General features: G+C 41.5%; 1 long non-coding RNA gene across 1 annotated transcript; it reads right to left on the minus strand.

Moving 5' to 3' along the window:
* Positions 1-1,940: 1,940 nt before the first annotated feature.
* On the minus strand, positions 1,941-18,860 carry LOC125000225. The gene is made up of 3 exons (XR_007111296.1): positions 18,754-18,860; positions 17,443-17,534; positions 1,941-2,118 (listed from the first exon to the last, which is right to left on the minus strand). It is a non-coding gene; the product is annotated as an uncharacterized LOC125000225 (long non-coding RNA).
* Positions 18,861-20,346: the final 1,486 nt, after the last annotated feature.

Below are 20,346 nucleotides of genomic sequence, written 5' to 3' on the forward strand. Positions count from 1 at the left end.
TTGGCGGTATATGGCTGCGCGAGCGGGGGGAAAATATTGACTCAACTTTCCACTGTGCTGGTGCTGAAGTGAAACTATAGACAGGAAGCAATGCTAAATTAGTTGTCTCTCCTCTCCTGGAGGGGTTTGTATTTGATTTTGATTTTGCTTCACCTGGCTTTGCAGCGCCTCACCTGAAGGCTTCCCTATTCCACACAAGTCAGGCTGGATTGGAGATTTGCAGCAAGGAGTGGTGCTGAATTCAAGCCAAGCAGAGCCTCTAGTGTGCTGTTATGTCTGCCTCCGCATTTGTCAAGCGACACCCAACCCTCCAAGCCTCCTAGCCACCAACTTCAGGCATCTTCCCTTCTCATGTTGTGTTCTTTGAAGAACTTAGAAGTCTTTGCTTCCCAGGGGAAACGCATAAACATGCGGGGGCAAGACTGCACCGACGCCCCGGTACAGTGGAAAAACATACGGATGCACTCAGTAAATTGGCAGTGGTTTGGTTTCCAGGCGAAGTTGAAATGAAAATATTCTGCGCGCATTTGTCTACAGACCGCAGCCACCTTACTGGAGATAATCACCAATTGAGAAGGCAGCCACTGCGAGCGTTGCTGCTAGTTTCTAACAAATACCTGTGGGGACTCAAATTGCAATATCTTTTGCTGTTATGCTAAAACGTTATAGTGTGCACGCGTGCGGCTGCTACGTTGATTCTTACAACACCGCACGTACACACTAAGACATTTGCGCGCACGCTTATACACACACACACACGTTAGGCCACGCATGGCTGGCTTCCTGCCGCCTCTCGCACAAGCTAAAACCTATGTTTAATTTCCATTCTCCTGCCGCATTGGCTCCCCTGTAAATTATTAATGTCCATCGGCGGCAGCGGCAGTTCATTTTCTTAGAGGCATATTTGTGTCGGATGGGGAAAAAAAAAAAAGAGATAATAAAGTGTAAGAAAAGGAAGGGGTTAGGAGAACGTAAAGGAGTCAAGTGAAAAGGAGGACCGAGGTCTGTGGTGTTTCTCATGCATGATGGACTAAAACAGGGGAAAGAACGGGGGAACTCATTCCAGCGTAACATGGAGGTACCAGAGAGGAGGTGGAGGCGGGGGCTCATTCAAACGTGGGAGCAGATCCTGACCCCCGTGTTATAAATGCCATGCTCGGCTTCAGGTGGCTTCTCGCGGGTCGGGGGTGCCGCACAACGACAGAACCCCCACCGCCGCCTGTGGACGCTTCCCCTCCTCCCCCTCCTCTTGCCTCCATCACCTCTGTGAAGGCTTGCGCATGGAGGGAAATGTTATATTTAGCTGAGACCAGTATTTTGTTTGTTCACTGGAAGCAACACTGCCCTTGGAAAGAGGCCAGAACACTGCAGCACGGCCCCCCTCTGCCTCCACCTCTCTGGCTGTCCCTCCCTTTTCACCCCCCCCCCCCCCCAACTGTGTCAAACGTTCCTCATCTCGTTCTCTTTCTCTAAATCCCCTTTTTCCCTCTCACCCTCCTTTTCCTGTAGTGAGCACCATAAACAACAACCTCCTCCTGCAGCATACAGGAGGAAGAGGAGGAGGAGGAGGAAGGGGGTGAGATTTATTGTGACAATGTTTGGAAATGTTGCCAAAAAAAAGGTAATATTTCTTTTCCTTGAAGCACTTAGAGAGAGAGAGACGCAAGGAGGTGAATCTAAACAAGGTTGTTTTGGTTTCATAATCAATATGCTATATAATGTGTCTTTCTTGCACTTTCTGTGTCTTGAAAAAAAAACTTTCCAACAAAGGCAATCAAAACTCTTTTCAACTGGGGAGCTGAAAACGCTGTTCTTGTTTTCCCTATTTGTTTCTTTCTTTTTCTTTTTTTTTTCCCAAATCTTTCTCTGATTCATCACCTTGGCAACAAAGTGACGGGAGAGTGGGAGTCATAATTTGGAGCGCTTGGTAAAACAGCTCAACATTATAAAAGAGTGTAAATGTGTTACTGACCTATATTCTCAGCCCGCATATAGAAACCCATCCGATGAACCAGATCCCTCCTGTATCAGACCATCCATCTGCTGTAAGTCCTTCTCCCCAGAGCCTGGTGGGAGGTAATGCTGTGCCGTTTCTACACTGTGACAGGTGGAGCCGTGCTGGAACATGATTCACAGAAAAAAACTGTCACAAAGCGATTCTTTGTCTCTATGTCCAGTTAGTCTTCAGGTATCACATGCACACACACACATATATATATGATTTCTTTTGTCCGTGCCTCAGCCTTTGCCAGCGTTCATATGTTTGTGCTTTTCTCTGACACATAAAGCATCAACATAATTATACTCAGAACAACGGTTTCGGAACAATGTCAGTCCCAATTACCGTGACCGCCGTGATTCACAACGAGACGTAGATAGAGACTGTCACAGCGACAGCCAGGTGAGGAAACTCCAAAGTAGGTCGGCAGTAACTTCAAATGTTCAACTTCATAACCTCAGAGATGCTTTCAAATACCTCAAGGCAATGGTTTGTTTTTCTCTCGAGAGGCGGACACAACCGCCACATTGTCCGAACGAGGACCAGTAAACATGAACCCACAGAATGATAGGACTTAATTGACCATTAATATTTATTTTTTAACTTGACTACATAGATCTATGCAGATCCAATGATCAGGCATAACATTATGACCACTGACAGGAGAAGTAAATAACACTGTACCCCCGACCTAGACTAGTCCAGGCATCCCCACCCCATAGCAATGACACTCTTTGATGGGAGCAGAAGGGAAACCTGCACAATATTAGGACGGTGGTTGTAATGTTATGCCTGATCAGTGTAGTTGTGTAACTACAGCCACTTTCAGTACTAATCCCATTCTTCAACTGTCTGGCTTGTAAAAGGGCCCATCGAACTTGGTGTGGTCTAAAAGTTAGAGGAGCCAATGGGTAACCAACAATTCTGATCTCCAAAACCAGTCTGTGAAGGTTCTCAGTCATCCAGGTCATGGTAATCCAAAAGGCATTAAATAAAGGCAGGAATTGCAGAATTTCTTGAAAACGTTTCCCCACTCATCCGAGTAGCTTCTTCAGTTCTTAGAGACTAACGGGAAGTTAAGGTTTAAATAGGAAAACCCATCAGAAACTTGCCTGACCAGAAACTGGTGCCACTAATTTCCCGGCCATTATGGAAATGAATAGCATCAGTTTCTGGTCAAGCAAGTTTATTCAAGGCTTTTAGGATCAAAACCAGTGCAAGGAGTTTAGGCCATCAGCAGATGGGAGATTACCCTTTAAAAATGGATGACTGCAAGCGCCGAAGAAAGTTGCCAACCCGGAGAGTATTGCAGCAAACTGAAGAACAGTTTAAACCACACACATAATTATAGGTCCTGGTGATGCAAGTTGACGCAAACAGTGATATTATCGGTATGACACTGGAACATGCTGATCCGTTTGCATCCATAAATCTACCGTATACTCACCCCTTCCAAGCCTCAACAATACATATGGGAGCAAAAACCCATCATCTCTTTAATGGTAGACCTAGGAATCCCGGTCGTGCTCTGATTTGCAAATCCTAGCCATAGAAAATAAACGTAGCGCAGAGGAAAGCATGGTTTGGGGTAAAGCTGAACACAAGGTGGAGAAAATTGGAGGAAAATATAAAATAAATAATAATAACAAAATATTAACATAGGTTGCTACCAACTTGCATTGCGGTTTTACTAGGACATGCGCTAATGTTCTACTGATATAGTGGGCTTATGAGACAAGGCTGATTATATAAATATTTATCAAATTCAAACACTGACTTAATATATTGAATCTGGCTCACTTCAATGTTTGAAACTGATTGTATTTTACATTCTAACATCCTCTGCCTCCCCTCAGCCTGCAGTCTTCTCTCTGTCTCCTTGTCAGGGTGAGTGGAGTCAGGTGTGTGGGAGCTGGCTTTCCACATGACATGCATGTCCAATCTTCTAGGCTTCAAATACCGGGCTTGGACTCCACCACGGCGCCAGATCATTGACTCATCTACCTCATTAGCTTCATTCAAGTCTTCTCAGATCACTACATGAGTGTTTTTTTGTTTTTGTTTTGTTTGTTGTTTTTATGGTCACCTCGTTTTCTTGTCTGCCTACAGATACCCTGGTTCATTTCCCATCTGCATTGCCAATGACCTTCTCTCCAGTTAGACGTTCTTCACCACCAAATCATTTTTGGTCTTGGTCTGTGCAACAATATCATTTTACATATAATCCTAAACCAAACTCACTTAAATTTTTGTGGAGATCTTTGAAATTATAAAGTTGGATTCCGAGCACTTGTTGGAGTGACTATATGCTCCTCAACAAAAGACATCCACACTAACCGTATACTTTGTGTTGTAATGTTTTAAAGTAGATCAAGGCTATCCTCATATTTTCATCCTGAACTCACAATGAGTATAAGTCCAAAAACACCTGAAATGTCAAATAAAGAACCTAGCAGCTACCGTATATACCGATCCAAAACGTGCAGCTTCCTGTAGTGGAACTTCCTATGTATTTGATGTCTCTCATCAGCTGACATTGCGGTACCCTAAGGCTCATCACAACAATCTGCTGCCACTGTTCCCTAATAACGTTGAGGCAAAGTGGGGTTTAAATGTTCACAAAAGGAAGACCAACTTTGTGCATATACAAGAATGATAATACACACCTTTATGTGAAATATGTTATAGGTCTGGATCTTAAATCTCATGAGACGAATTGTCTTCAGTAGCAGAGTCAGTTTATATTTCAGTGATGGAAGACAGGTTGCTGGGAAAAGGCAGAGTTGAATAAATGGTCATATTTTCCACGAGAATGAGCTCAATTTGGATATGCAATGGGATACCGATGTAACAGCAGATATTAAAAGGTGATCACTGTATGCATAAAGTCAAACACAACAAAGGCAGTGAAAAAAACATTTGTCACCGTTTCAGTCTTTTTCTTCACTATATTATTACAGATACAGGACATTCTCTGGGCAGTTAGTAATTGAGTTTGGTTGACTCATGGCCTCCAGTGCTCTCTCGATGGATGCTGTCCGAAACCATTATTTAGATTTTTCTGGAAATGAACCATCTACAAACTGCATTGCCAAGGGTAAGAAAAAAAAATGGATTCATCGCTTTTAAGGAAAGTCTTCCCTCTATTTCTTTCTTCTCTTCCCCTCTTTTGGTTTCTTTTTTTCAGAGAAACAGGGTTGACCTCGTCCCATGAGCTGTAGTTGGCGGTGGCGGTGCAATGCTGCAGACCCAACAGAATTTCACTGAGTCACTTTAACCCATATGACTTTTGTTCTGCTGAACTGTGCCTGAGTGCACCGAGTTATTTCCTCTCCCTCAACCCCAGGGCGCTGGCTGGCACTAAAGCAAATAGAAAGTCTGAAACTAGATGTGACTGAGATGACATTCCACTGCAGACATGGACACAGATGAAGAATATTCTTTTGTACCCTGAGATCATTTTGGAGGTAACTACCTAATCCTAGGTATCTGCAGAAAACTAAAACTCTCTTTTCTTGTATTAGTGCTAAAACTTAACAGTTCAATAGTCGTGTGTTTACTTAAGGAATCATTCTAGGTACATTAGCTACTTAACATTTCTTCATAAAACTAAAATCTGGTTCCTTCAACATGACAATGAGTTCCCTGGTTTCAAAATCACCAGATCTCAATCTAATAGAGCACCTACTGGAGATTTAAATCGTGGATGTGCAGCCGACACGGCCACGTGATGCTATCATGAAGCTAATGACCAAACTCCCAGTGCTAGCAAGATTGACCTAAAGAACTGGAGCATCAAGTCTGCTGTAAATATAAGAGAAGATGCTTTTCCCAACTCGATTGACAAAAAACTGAATTCAATAAAAGAAGATGACCATGATGCACGATGGTGCTATACCAAGAAATTGTGGCTTCACACAACTTTTCAAACATTGGAATGAACCACTTCCATGTTACTATTAAGCACTATGATTTTCATGGCAAACACATTATCACTACCATCACATCACACTAAAAGTACAAAGTATAAAACACTAATACGCCCCCATGCTGGTGTGGCATGGAGCCTTACTGAGCACTATGCTACTGCATTTATAGAGAGAGAAGCTGATTAGACAATGTCCAACAGCTGTGCCAATCAACCAATGCCTCATGAGTCAGCCTGCCCCACCTCTCTGCTTTCAGGCTACAGCTGAGCAAAACCCCCACAACACTGCCACATCTCTGGCAGGTTTCATAAATGGAAGGCATCTTGTGTCGTATGTTAATGCAAAAATGCAGACAGTTGGGTCGCTTTCATTTTTTTTCCTCGAGCGCAATAACAGTGACTCACAACAACAACCAAAACTTCTCAGTCAAAAAGTTGATTCATTTTCCGTTGTCACGCAAGTATGGCACTCACACTGCATAATAATATCAAAACCTGTTAAAGATGACTAATACCTCTAATACCAAACAGGCATTCACTTTTCTGGAATTACAGACTTTAACCACCACTCATCAATGGGTCCTCAGCCAAGGAGGAACCAAAGCTGCGGCCCTCGGACAAAGGCAGTTGTCAAGATGATATGAATGTTGAACTATCCATTAATTTAATATCACTACACCCCCTAATCGATATCCCTAACCCTACGCAGCATATTTAAAATAACGAAATAATTACTAAGTGTTCACAACAAATGTAAGAAACGCGAATTGACATATAACAAATAATATATCCGAGAAGAAAACACAAGCCTTTCTGTCTAGGCTCTTTTCAGCTGGCTCTAAGGTCTTCCACCTAAACATGCTTATCGCAGTCAACAGGCAGAAAAGACTGTGACACATGCTTTTGTCACAGCCCACGTCCACCACTCCTACCACTTTCTCTCGCTCTCTCTACATTCCTTTCTCTCCTTCTGAGTGCACTTCTATTGTCAGGGACGCTTCCAGAACAAACAAATGTGTATCCACCAATTAGCGCTATCAGCCTGCCCCTCTTTGAACCTTTCCGCTTGCTGGAAAATATACCGGCCTTAACAATGTGACAAGAGAGGGCTGCCGCGCCGGAGCTGCGTATGCTCAGAGCTTCGGTGCTGTAGAATGGGAAAGCTTCCAGAGATGTGGCCCACGTCGTTCCTGAAGCTAAAGGAGATCTTCGCGGCCATGGTGTGAGGATTTTGGGCTGTCAAGGAGCTACCTCAGCAGACCCTCACTGCTATCAGAGTCCAGTTAATGTACACCATCCACAAACTGATCAAAGGATATGAACATGCAAAAAGGATTTAAGCGAAGTAATGCAGAGTGAGGCTGGAATCTTTCTCCGCAAAACTGATTAATGAGCTCAATACGGCCCCGTGAATGCTGATTTACACAAACGTGTTCAACACAGAGCTCACTGCGCACTGTCATCTTAACCGAGTCTAAAGTGCCACAAGTCAAAACATCCTGTCTTGCCATTAAATGAAGATGCATCATGGCATATGGAAAGGAAACAAAAGTTCAAATGCATGCAAGGCTGCTTCGCTCTAACACTCTTATCTGATGAGCCACTTCTGCAGCCTTTTAACAATACAGGGAAGCTTCTTTTTCATAACAGGAAATGACACTGCGAATTCAATCAACTCAGTGCCTTTTAAAAGTTCCATATTTCAGATGAATTTGGCGTTATAAATCAATTTCGAAAAGCACGCGTCACTTTTTTTTCCCCCCTCACTTGAACCAAAACATAGACATCGAATGAATGTGCACATGCTTGTCAGCCTCCAGTCCAGCATATTGATCGATGACTCCTGAGCCTAAACCTGCATTGTAGCTGACTTGCAGCATCGATTTACATACAGGGGTACAGTAGGTTGAGTTGTTTACGACTACCAGCTGCTCTATCTGCAGCAGGACAGCTATATATCACCGAAGAATATATCCAAAGAAGCAGTGGATAATCAGAATAAATGGGAAGGTATAAACTGGAAGTCTGCATGTTTGTTGAGGAAAAACTGCATAAAAATCTCAAAGTGGCAGAAGATGCTGCAGCAGCAGTAGCAGCGGAAAGGTAGTGGTGATAGCTTGGTGGCTTAGGGGGTTCCATGGGATGGCATAAATCTTTAGCTGTATTTGGTTAAACTCCCCAAGTGTGAGCTCACCCACAGGCGAGTAAACATTGTGAGGCATTTTGAGGTAATTATAATACTATTAGTGGCATAGCAGTCTGGTGTGAGTTCGTGCAGCAGCTACATCAGAAGTGACAGAGAGCAGATGACCATTAGCGGCTGTCAGATTTAATGTGGATGAGAGCTGAACAACGTCTCAACAGTGCTTTGTGGAATTTTTTTTTTTTTTTACTTTATGGAGACGGTTACAAGAAAAAAAAATCTGAAAAGTATGAAAAAAGCAGCACGGACCATTTTCTGTCCTGTAGATTTTAATGCACACCTGCAGGAAACCCAACATCTTCCATGTTCCTCCTCCACCAGGTTTAATCATATCAGAAGCCCCAAATTTGAAGTTACGAAGGGGGGTTGCCAGCGAGCCGGCAGCCCGGCTGCACTGCATCCAAATCACCTAATTTCAACATCACAGCACAAGAAACCACACACAGTTTGACAGCACTGGACACTTCTTTATTGGTAACTGGGGCACCGCGGGGGGAGGAAAAAAAGTGTATTTCTCTGAGCCATCTGTGGGTGAGTCATGACCAGAGTACATTACAGACTGATATGTTATTATCAAACAGTGGCCTTCAGGCTGTGAAGGAGTCGAAGAGAGGGACGGACAGACGGTGCCAGGGAGTCCAACGTTGGTTGAGGGATGGATTGAGGGTAGAAGGATGAATGAAAAAGCACAGGAGGGAAACACGAAAACATGGCGGTTGGTAGAAAATGATAGGTTGTCACTAGGGGTGTAACGATTCATCCACTACATCGATGAATCGATTTATTTTCCTACGATCCAACTACATCGATCTGTGCTTGGCAAGTTGGCCTTCCGGACGACATACATCGATTTAAAAGGTAATCAATCGATTGTATCGATACTAGCAAATAGCGCATTGGATTTAAACACATCAGAGGATCAGCTTAGAGTACTTACTTGAGAAACACTGTAAAACTGGACAAACAAAATTTACAAATTACTTTTATATACCGAAAACACCGTTATACAAATATGCGTTAGCTTCGGGCTAACATCAATGGCAAAATTAATGTATATGCTAATGCTAACATTCGCCTTCACGTCTCCTTGAAGCGTTTAGTGAGAACGTCAGCACTCAAAAGATGAGATAATAAACAGAAACGGACATGAGGTGTTAAACTTCTGGGCCATAATAACCTAATTCTTTATTGATAAACCGAGCGCCGTCCAGCGGATCCAGACACTTGAGGAAGTTTAAAAAGTGACTGTAACCGGTAGATTAAGAACCCCAAAGAGTAGATACTGAGCAAGATAGTTATCTGTTGGCAGCCCACCACTCCTAAATGAATGTAGAGGAAACACTGAGTAGGTATTTATTTCAGTCACACTGGTTTCATTTTTGGCTAAAAAGTTACTGAATCGATTTTCGAGTCACTGAATCGTTTCGGATCGTATCGTTCTAAATGAACCAAAATCGTCCTTGAATCGTATCAGCAACCACGAATCGTGAATCGAATCGAATCATTGTTTAAACTAATCGTTACACCCCTAGTTGTCAAAGTTTTGGAAGTAAAACCCAAATGCGGGTTAACAATAAAAAAAAAAGGTACAGTAACTTTTTTAATGCATTCCATAACAGACACATTAATATGTCTTTATGGGCATGAGCATAAAAAACAGTTCAGCTCCATTCAAAACAGTGTATTAGCAAACCACATTAGTATGTTTCAGAAATAATCTTGGTCCAACACTCCTGAGCACCTATTTAGAGTATCTATTTAGAGTTGATAATTCAACAGAACATGGGAATTGTTGCTAATTGCTCAATATCCTGAGCGTGTAGGCAGTAGTTGCATGATAAAATGTAGAATTTAATTGCACAACAACAACTACTGCGCACATCATTATTACCAATGCCCAAAATTTCTAACCCTGTTTACTGCTATGCTGCCTTGAAGTCCAGAACAGGTCGCAACCTCCAGGTCTGAACGATGAAGCCCATAAGGAAGTGCAAAAACTTGTAGTTCATCTAGTGACCACTTGAGGCTGACTCCAAAAGAAAAAGCCCAACTTCACATTATTAAACTTGTTTACAACCTGGTACAAAAAACAATTTTGGTCTCAATAGTTTATTTCATTATTCTGGACAACTGTATGGGGGTGGATTTATTTTCCCATTCAATCATTTATTTTTTATTAAGGTTTAAAGATCTGCATAATCAAGGTCGTTCCTGCTTTGGGAGTTGGGTGGGCGGGTTTCAATCTTCAGCCTGCTTTAGCTCCGCCCCAACACAACCCCCATGTCCATATTTGGACTATCCGAGTGTGGGCGAAGTAAAGCACAACCAATGTGCCAACCATGGGCTCCATCCATTGATTAAATCGGGAAAGATTAAGAAAATACAATTAGTACTCTGGCAGTTTCTAATGCCCATTTTCATCAGTACCCTCAAATGAGTCATGTTGAAAAACCCCTTAGTGACATTTGGAGATGAGTCACACCTCACTTGACCATTCGTGTGTCTAAAATTCAAAATTAAACTTTCTACCATTTTTCGCACCTCCGCTCCAGATACATCAGTCAGAAGTTCACCGGTGAAGCAGCTTTCCATGTTCCTCCTTTTCAAGGGTGTGAAGAGGTGCAAACTTGTGTATCTTGTTGTGGCTGTTTCATTATACGGAATGGTGGCTCCACATAAAAACTGAGAAAGCGCCGTCTGAATAAACAGGTTTTATGACTGAAAGCCCGGCAGCAGATGAACCGTGCCAGCGATACCTCTGCTGGGAAGCGGCGAGAACGGAGAGGAAGAGGGAAATAAAAGGAGAGAGATGGAAATGAATAATGGCGAAGCTTGATTTAACTGTGTCTCACCCTCCAACCTTTCCAGAAAAGCCTTTTCACAATGGGCTGTTAATGCCACCTCTCTTTCACAAAACACCCTCACACACCCCCTAGCAATTTTTATGCAGACACATATTTGCTTTGCACATTTTTTTTTCTGAATGCTCAGACTCAGCAGTATATTAGATTGTAATATTCAAAGTACCCAGAATATCTGAGGTAATTCACCAAACATCCTATTTTAACTGCGCTCTCTTATTTGCTCACCGAGGTTGGACTTTATAATAAATCCTCATATAGCCGGGGGGCTTCTCGTAAATTTTTTTCTTCTCCTTGCATTTCTTTGCTTTTCATTTCTTTCAGACGCCTCCATCCCTCTTTTTTTTCACGCATACTGGAAAATATGCCAGTTCTCTTTCAAGTGTTTTCCTGATCTAGTCTAAGAGATGTGATCTTTCAGTCGACACACACGCAAAAAAGATTCTTCTTCTTTTCCTTCTTTTGATTTGCTCCACCTCTTGCTATTAGGCTGAGAGCTCACGATGACTAAAACACATGCTTAATCACACAAGATCGCAACAGCTGTTCTGGGAAGGTTTTTTTTTTTCGCAATAGAACGTTTCCCTGGCGACAGCTCGGCATGTTGGTCCCGCTCTCCTTCTCCTTCGCTCTCTCGCTTCAGTGATTGCCGTCCTTTGTCTAATGCCACTCAAGGTCCAGGAAAGAGAATGACTCAGGACAATTTAGTGTGTCACTTCAAATGGCTCTGGCAGCTGATCTGAGCCTTTCATGATGCGCTGGTGACTCAGGGAAGTTCTGAGAAAAAAAATGATGCGTAGAGGTCAAAACGCGGGCCTGCTATTTTTCAATATGTATTTGGGATGTATTGGAGATAAATGAGGAAGAATGATGATATTTGCACTGACAGATCAGTGTAAAATCAGATTCTTCAAAGCACCGAACACTGAATCAGTACCAGGAACAGAATTTTTTGTTTGTTAATAATAATGGCGTATCAGACTCATCATCTGGTAATTCAGCCATTTAAAAAAAAATTAATAGAAATGATATCAGTTGGTAGCCCAATGCCAGGCCTAATTACCTCATTTAGTATTCTCACTGAATCTTCATGATGTAAGGGCATTCTACATGGAGTAGTAAGCATTTCGGTCTCGATGCTCATAATGAGTTTTTATCCACTACGTGCATGCATTGGAATATTCAGACTCAGCAAAGCTCGCCGAACTCCCTTGGTATAGATCAGCTAACATTAATCTTGTTTTTAAGACTAACCGCTCGCTGGTATGTCAGCTGCAAGGTTGAAGCAAAGCACATGTCTGGAATTCAGAGACCCTTAAAAGCTCATTTTCTGTAGAGGATTCCATTCTGATGGAAAGGCTGATGGAACATAATAATCCCAAGGACCGTAGCACCTGAGCGAAAAACATTTATTTGACGTTTCAAATGCTGGATGGATATTTCTAGATATTACACTCCTGAGTGTGTTGTACCTGCATGCGAGCGAGCGAGTGACATAAATATTTGTTTTTCATCCCCTCTGGTCAGTTGGCGCTTGGTGGACCGCCTGAAACCATATTAGTGCAGTATGATTACACACATAATATAAATTATCAATGTTAATTTAACATATAAGTGATACCTTTATAATACTTGGACACATGCTTTCACTTACTTCATATGGAACTCGCAATTTGTGGTTGCAACATGATGTGCAGTGTAGTAGCTTCTGGCATCCTAAAAGTTCAGGAAGCTAACAGCTTATTGTAGCTACATGTAGGAAATGCTAAAGTAAAAGCAAGAGTTTGTTTAGAATGCCAAAAGTATAAAACTATGAAGAAAACTATATGACAAAATTGCTCACCATCCACCTCAACTGTTTCTGAAAACTGCACAACTTATCACAACTTATAAACTCAGACCAAGGAAGTACCAATTATTTGGCTCAATTAGACCTATTGTCAGGGACTGTGAGGGTGTGTATGCACAACCGGTGTGTCCGTGGCTTTCTTCAGACTGCAGGTAAATCTGGTTTGTTTCACAAACTGCCTGTCCACACCATTATCTATGTATGTCATTGATGTCCTCCTGCTTTGGAAGGTGTTGTTTCAGTTCCTTGTTAACAAAATTTCCATTATAGTTCAGTCTTGCTAAAATATCATAAGGAGTATAATGTGCCAAAGTGACTCAAAACCATTTTTTAATTTGAAGAAGAAAAAAAATAAGATGCAAATAAGATAGCCCTCTTTCTGTCTTAACTGAATTTTACAGCAGTATATTCAGAAATTGGACCTAGATAATTAAATGCTAAAGCATAGGGTATAACTAGATTGAAGTCCCCTCCCTGTCGAGAGGACAATTATTGTACCAAAGATTAGGTGTTGGACTGTCATTTTAGTTTCTATTGCACTTTAAAAATGTACACATTATACAACCTTAACTAAGATGGAGGCTTAGAGTATATTCATATGTATGTGAACAGGAGTGTATCAAGTGAACAGTCAGACAGTTCACTGAACTGAGGCTTGAGCTTCTTTACACTTGGTGGGTTTGAGCTGTCTGGGCAGTAACTGAACCATCGGAAGTGAAATGTGGTAAAATAAACATGTCAGTCCAAATTTGCTGTGTTAGATTCCACTCAGTTTGCAATTTGATCTCAAACTCAGGTGTTAATGTCGTCTGTTACCATAATTCTTCATCCAATGTTATTTTTTAGATTCACATTTTTCTGTTTACATTATAAATGTAGTACTTTAGTCCATTTTCAACCTTTAAAAAAAAAAACAATGTATGGCTACAAATTACCCAGCAAAGGTCCGCACTCAATTCCACATATTTCGAATTTCTTTCACACCTGTGTGACATTTACCCAATAATAATCTATTGAGGTAAATGTATTTTAGAGGCCATTTTCAGGCCAATCAGGCATCTCACTTTTTATGTCTGTGCTGTTATCACTGCTCTAATGATGCATGAAAGTGGTTAACTCACTCACCTTGACACTGTCAAAGCATGTGTGTGCGTGTATGAGCAGCATTTGAGGGGGGAGAGAAGGAGAGAGAGACAGAGAGAGAGCGCAAGTTAATGATTTGAACCGGGGGATGCAAGCGAGAGACGGACTGACACGGAAATGGCATGAGTGATGTAGAGAGAGTATGATAGAAACAGACAGAGAGATGATGAAGTGTACTGCAAGTATCTTCTGTGAAACTGCACGCTGAGAGGTGAAAGTGAATCATCAGCTAGTGCACAGAAGGTGTCCTAACTGTAATGTTTTCATGGGTTGTGGATGACAAATTTAATTCACGCACATTCAAAACCAAAGGTGTGCGTCTCCAGCATTAATATTCCATGTTCTGCGGTCATTTGTTTGCAGATGATGTGCCGCAGTTGCCTGCTCTTGTTAACACATACATGCAGTAATGACGTTCAACGACAGCCTTGAAAACCACACCACCGCTTTTCACACCATTTCAAATCCTGCCTCTGTGTCGACACCTCTGTCAGTTTTTCATCTCTGAACTTGAGTCCCTCATGGCTCAATTATCACACTTCAAATGATCAGGCAAGCAGCATTTCCTGTGAAGGTTTGCGTAACAGTGGAAGGGGCGATGTTAGATAACTGGATACAAGTAATTATCAATGGAGGGCGGCGATACGAAGCTACAAACTGACCGTTACCATCAATCACACAGATTTGTTTTTACAGTTATTTGTTTTACAGTTTAGAAGTTTTATATGGATCACAACAAGCACTTGAGTAACTGTAACTCGGCAACAGCGTAGCTACGCTATGCTAGTCATGCCACACTATGCTGGGGCTTGGCAAGGCTTGGCATAGCAGCCATGTCATTATTTGTGTGCCAGAATGCTTGCAATGACAATGCGCATATTCACAGATTTGCAGTTAAGCCTTTCAGGATGTTAGCATTTTCAAATTAATACTCAAGTTGAAATAACTAGCTGATGATTTAAGTTTAGATATTGGCAGCTTTCCTGTTTTGATAAGTCCACTTTTATATAATGTGAAAACTAAGGACTTTATTTATTCAGTGAACATATGCCAAAAATTAACTGCTCATAAGAGTGAAGTATGTCAAATAATACATTTTTGGGACATATCGACATCTGGAACAAATTTGTGGCTGAACAAGGCCAATATTGTCTTGTTTTCTTTGCAATCTTGATGAAACACAATAATTCGAGGTTCTAGATGGCTACATAAACCTAAAATGGAAGTAGTCACAGATGTACCCGTGAGGCACCGGCTATGGTTAGCAGAGAGATATAACATTAACAACGTCCAGCATATCCTCTTTGAGCATGCTTCCATGGTACAGTACATCTACTAACACAGCCTAACAAGTCAACACATTACAGTGAAATTAAGTCATCTTTTCTTTCTGAGAATCTGTGATTGGTCAAAGATTCCCACCATGAACCAGTTCTTTTAAAATTTGCAAACATTCCCAAGAGTTAGTAATAGTCAGAAGTCTAGTTTCTCGAAAGACCTACTTCAATGGTTAAGTTGTAACGTCGATTTACCATCAGTTGCTCTCTGTTCCAACCCTCCCCTATGGTCTTGAACTACAGGTAGCGACGGAAAGAATGGCACTCTGGAGAGAAGTGGCAGAAATGTGGTTCTTCCATACGGTGGCGGGCCTCAGACTTATGAATAAGATCAGGCAGCAGTTGAGGTGGTTGAGGCACCTGATGAGGGTGCCTCCTGGGCACGTCCCTTTGGAGTTTACTGGGCATGGCCAGCTGGGAGGAGATCCCAAGATAGACCCAGAATTCGCTGGAAAGATTATGTATTCCATCTGGCTTGGGAACTTCTCGGGATCCCCTAGGAAAAGCTGGAATGTATTGCCGGGTGGAGGAACATCTGGAATGGCTTCCTTCAGACCTCAGGTAAGCATAAGAGAACGGATGGATTGATCAACGACGAGTAATGGAATTGTTGCCCAATGATGCTAAAACATTATTGCCAACCAAAGCTTGGCAGTAATGTACTAAAGCTGTGGTGGCCTACATTTGAGCAAATCACATTTTAGCAGTGTTATGATACCTCTCCATTTGTCTCTTTTCCTCTCTCTGTTAGGTTGGAGTCAGTGGGTTTTTGGCTGGCAAAGTAGCCAACAGATGCCGATTTGTCAAACCTGAGAAAGCACAGCAAGACTCCTGAATGCCGCTCCACTCTCTGCCATCATTTCCTCCACAAGCCCAGTTTATGCCAGTGTAGGAACAGAATGGAGAGAAACCAAGTGATCAAATTTTTGTCTCGGATCCATCTGCTGAGGGGAGGCGAGCACAACTGGACTGTCCTCACACTTGACAAACCGCTGACTAATCCGGGCCAATTACAGGACAAGGATATTAAAGCCCAGCGACAGAGATAGAAGTCAAATCCCTCATTTGTGAAACCATGTGTGTTTAATGAACAATGTCATTATCATGAGCGCTGTTGATCACAAAATGAAAATCCATTCTGTGGAGGTGCACAGTCGACTTTAAGGGAGTGTGCAGCATTTCTCACAGTGGCACAAACAGATTCATTATTTGAGACATAACCCCCCACCCCATAGGTACAATTAATGAATCAGACTTTTCATCGTCACGGCTAAGTGGGACTGAACCGGGTGGGTTATTAAAGAGTCATTGCTGCTTCACTTGGTGATCTCAGGCAGAGGGCGAAATTAGATTTGCAATGTATGATTGCCTTCAACTGGTAGTTATACTCAAAGCTCATGTTCGTGGAAAAGCAGAAGGTCTCTGTACTTTCCAGGTGAAAGACGTGTTCTATGTGCGCTTCCTCTACAGTGCTGGCCTTATGTCTGTGAAGCTGACAGGGGATAAAGCAGCGTGATAGCGGTTTGAACTGATTTCCGCAAAATGACACAGCTTCTTGGCACATAAGGCATTTGTCCTTGCCCTTCGAAGACAGTTTGCCTTTTGAGCAGGAAGTGACTGTGAGCGGTGGATTTCACTTCCTTTGAGCATTAATCAGCAGATGGGGATTTATTTGTACATCCTCTCCATTCAATCCTGTGTGTGCCTCCTGTTTTTACCAGGGAAAGACACTGGAATCTGGAGTCCAAAAACAGACTATTAACCCTTATGAGGGTTTTTTTGGGAAGAAAAAAAATCTACATAATTGCATTTCACGTTTGGAGAACTTCAAAAGCATGTCACTGGGTTGTAGCATAAATAATCTCTCAAGCCATAACACATGAGAAAAATGTTAGACCATAAAGATATGCAATGCGTTTTACACAATTATATGTTTAAACACGATAATTATGCTAGGTTTTTGTGTTGATGTTTTGCGTAGCCTGCATGTTTCAGTGTAATTAGCAAACAGCATAATCAGTAATTAGGCCTACATTGTTGTGTGTGACCAGGTCAATTTGTGTTTGTGTTGAACAGTGTGAGGACAGAATGTGTTCCCTATCTTGGGGCACTGTGGGCCTACCTGCTCTTCCTTTCCACTCGTACTCATCGCCTCTCATTTCTCTTCACTTCAGCAGAGCCAGACTTTGATTGATGCCGTCCTTTAATTTTCAACTGTGTTTGCGAAAAAAAGAAAACATATACTCAGTTACTATTTAGATGTAAATGTTACCCCGCCTCCGCAAGAATGAGCATGCACTAAGAATAACATGAATTTCAATTCTTTGCATTTGAAAGAAACCCAACTTTCACTGAATGTTTATCAATCTGACAGTTGCAGCACTTATAACAGACTAGTCATAATAAATAATGCACAAAAGATATGAGTAATAGTATTATACTAGGCCATATACCATATCATGTATAAATATTGGGATAACGCAGAGCTAGTGTAGAGGTAGTGTAGAGCTAGCGTAAGGTTCGACTCTTGGTGTGAGGATTAATGAAGCACAAGACACATAATGGATGTTACCAGTATTATATTGAATATGCATAACAGATGCATCAAGAAAAACAATGAGCAAAATAATAAAGCAAAACAGTAACACAAAGTTCTCACATTTACAATGCTATAGTTTATATTCAATATTCTATACTGAATATGGTCTAGTGGTTCAATATAGTTTATTTCAGTGCACCTTTAAATTTAAAGTCAATTAGTCACAAACATTCACCATAAGATTGACCTTCAATCCCATCAAACATTGCAATCAATTAAATCAATGGCCTATGCCATGTCAGGCCTTTCAGGGTGAGGCGAGTGAACGGGTTAATCACCATCCATACAAAATCTATCCATCCATCAAAAGCGTGACTGACTGCAGGTGATTGGCTCAGGTGTTGTTAGTGACAGTGAGGAGGTAATGACGGTGACTGATGGGCTGTTTCCTGCTGGACTTCATGATGTAATTCATGTTGGCTAACAATGGCAGAGTGATTAGTTCGCCAGTGTTACACAGTGGTTAGAGGAGAAGCTAGCTAACTAGCGACTTAGCATCATTATTGATGGACTCTGCTTAACGTGGCACAACTCCATGGTAGCTTTTCATTAGAAGACGTCTGTGAATGATTGGCACTAGCTTTATTGAACCTAACCAGATTGAAAAGCCTGTCCAGTTTGTTGACACAATCAAAATACTGTCGTGCTGAATAAAACGTCCAATTTGCAGTGGGCCACACGTAATACTCAAGCCCTTTAACAGTACGCAGTATGCTTAATTTAGGCTTTCATTTACTTTTAACCGCAAAGTGTTACATGGCGTGCACGCACGAACATAATGAGGTTGTTTTTTTTTTTGAAGAATGAATCTTTTTTTGCTTGTTGCTGAGTTACCTGGTAATGGTTTCCTTCCTCGTGAGCAAATCAGGAAGCAGAGGGTCGAGATTACCGATCAGGCTGTACCATGTGCTGATAAGGCATGGGGGAGAAATATATCTGGGTATACTTTCTATTTAATTGTATTTCATGTACCCCTATGTTTTTGTTATTTGGTTTGATCACCATTGTAGCTTGTAGTGGTGTGCGATACTGCTAGATCACAGGCACTGATGCTGACACTTTTAAGTAAGTGTGGTGGATACATTATTATTATGAATCAAGCGAAATCTGCATGAATTTAATAAGATTTTTTAATTATTAATCAGTTAAAATCCATTACAGAATGTGAGCAAAGTTTATATGCAAATAGAAAATACCTTATTATAATAAACAACACAAAATTATCACTTGAGAACAAATCAAAACAAATCCTCGAGTGTTAGAAACTACAGTACAATTAACACATTACACGTCTTTCTGTTTTTTCTTAAATAAATAGAAAAAGTGTACAAAATTATCACTGCACAACAAATATTATAATCCTCTCTCCGTTTCTGTAGCTCTGCATTTTCTTCTCTATGATTTTTGCTCATACAAGTTTGTTGCGTTACCGCTGTATCTTACAGTCTTTTTTCCAAATAGTACAACTTGCTGTCACTTCATTTCCATTTTGTACATGAGAGAAACTGTAAGTATCGATCGCAATACAGTGGTATTAATCAATACGGATACCAACCTTGGTATCGGTGTTATCAATATTTCGATTGATCCGCCCACCATTAATGGCTTGTTGTGGCTTGTTCCGTTTTTACCTTTTTTTGTTGGTGTAAATGTATAAAAATATGTATCAAAAGTTTAGCTATATTTGTGGAGCCCTTATAAAGACAAATTAAGAAATTATTTCATAACTTTTATGTCAAGAATACTTCGGTGAAGACATTGTTAAGCTCAGTGGTGAGAATGGCAGTGGTCACAGGTCTTTACCAATATTGCTACTGGAAAAGAAGGAAAATAAATGTGGTTTTCTCCTCATTATTCTCTCCTGGTATATCAGTTTAAGATCCAACGGATCTGTTCAAAATTACATTTCACTCTCCTGAATATGCAGCAGAAGTCAACAATCCACTGGCCCAACCTGCTTATGCATATTCCTCTGTTTGCTCTGTCCTTCCCTCATCAACTTCTCTAACCATTTCTTTCCTTCCAAATCAAGTCACAGGCGTTTTTTCCCCCCACCTGAAATTCATTTCAGACTTGATGGATATACTAAGCTTTTGATTTAGGCTTCTGATGCTGTCTGCCTCGCCTAACATCCACTTTGGGTGCAATGCTCCATCACATTGATTTCTCTGAAGATGAAACTCTGATTGAACAGACCTCTCCCGACGACCGGCAGGCCCCCACGTGTGCCTCGCACTCTCACAGCATATGAAGGAGGGCGCTGATACACCCGATCACCTCGCTGGCCCGCAGTGTGACGCCGGTGAATCAGAATCTGTGACCTATTTAAAGATGAGCATTCAGGTGAAATGTGTTCCGTTCTGTTCTTCTCAACCAGACTCTGCATTGTCCAGATGAAGGATACAGAATTGTCTGTAATTAAAAGCC

Source organism: Mugil cephalus, chromosome 22, assembly GCF_022458985.1.
Source record: "Mugil cephalus isolate CIBA_MC_2020 chromosome 22, CIBA_Mcephalus_1.1, whole genome shotgun sequence".
NCBI classification, from domain to species: Eukaryota; Metazoa; Chordata; class Actinopteri; order Mugiliformes; family Mugilidae; genus Mugil; species Mugil cephalus.